Consider the following 743-nt stretch of genomic DNA (forward strand, 5'->3'; position numbering starts at 1 on the left):
TCAGTTACAGCAGCTCCTTTTCAGTATCCTGCCAATAGTGAAATTGGAAACCAACCCTATCTGTAAACAAGCCACCCCACCAAAGGAGTTTCTCTCTCCATCCCCAGGCATTTTCCCCTTGCAGGCCTTTCACCTACTTTACCATCCCCTAATTTAGCAAGCAGAAAGTGAACTCGATTTCACAAGCAGGATTGGCTCCCCACCCTCGTTATTCCTTTTGCCGAGTCCCAGATGGGTCCTCTCTCCCCAAGCCCTCCACCCACTCCCACAGGCACTTCAGGAGAAACGCGCCCTCCGGAGACCCTCTGAAGTCTTCAGTTTCCTCTCCCTGGCACTGAGGGCACACAGGGCCGATGTGCAGACTTCTTATTTCCCTCCAAGTTTTTACCTCCGCCTAGTGTTTTCCTTTCAAGGGAAAGTCCCTCTCGAAGTCTAACTTTAATCCCTCCTGCTGCATGCCTAAATCCCCTTTCCATCTTTTCTCTATAATACGACCCCCTTTAAAATCATAAATGCAATCTTCCTCTCACGTTTGCAGTCTCCTCTCCTGCAGCGCCCCTCTACTTTCCCAGCCCCTACAACCTGCTCCGGCTAGGAGAAGTTCTTCCTAGCCGCTCCCCACCCCAACGCCCTGCCCAAAACTCCGAGGACACTGAGGTATCTGCCTGAGCTGTCCACTACGACGGCTCCCGGGCCACGCCCGGACTCGCCGGCCCGCGGGGCGGTGACCCCCGCAGCCGCCG

This window comes from Colobus angolensis, unplaced genomic scaffold, assembly GCF_000951035.1.
Source record: "Colobus angolensis palliatus isolate OR3802 unplaced genomic scaffold, Cang.pa_1.0 Scaffold87, whole genome shotgun sequence".
In the NCBI taxonomy this organism is placed as follows: Eukaryota; Metazoa; Chordata; class Mammalia; order Primates; family Cercopithecidae; genus Colobus; species Colobus angolensis.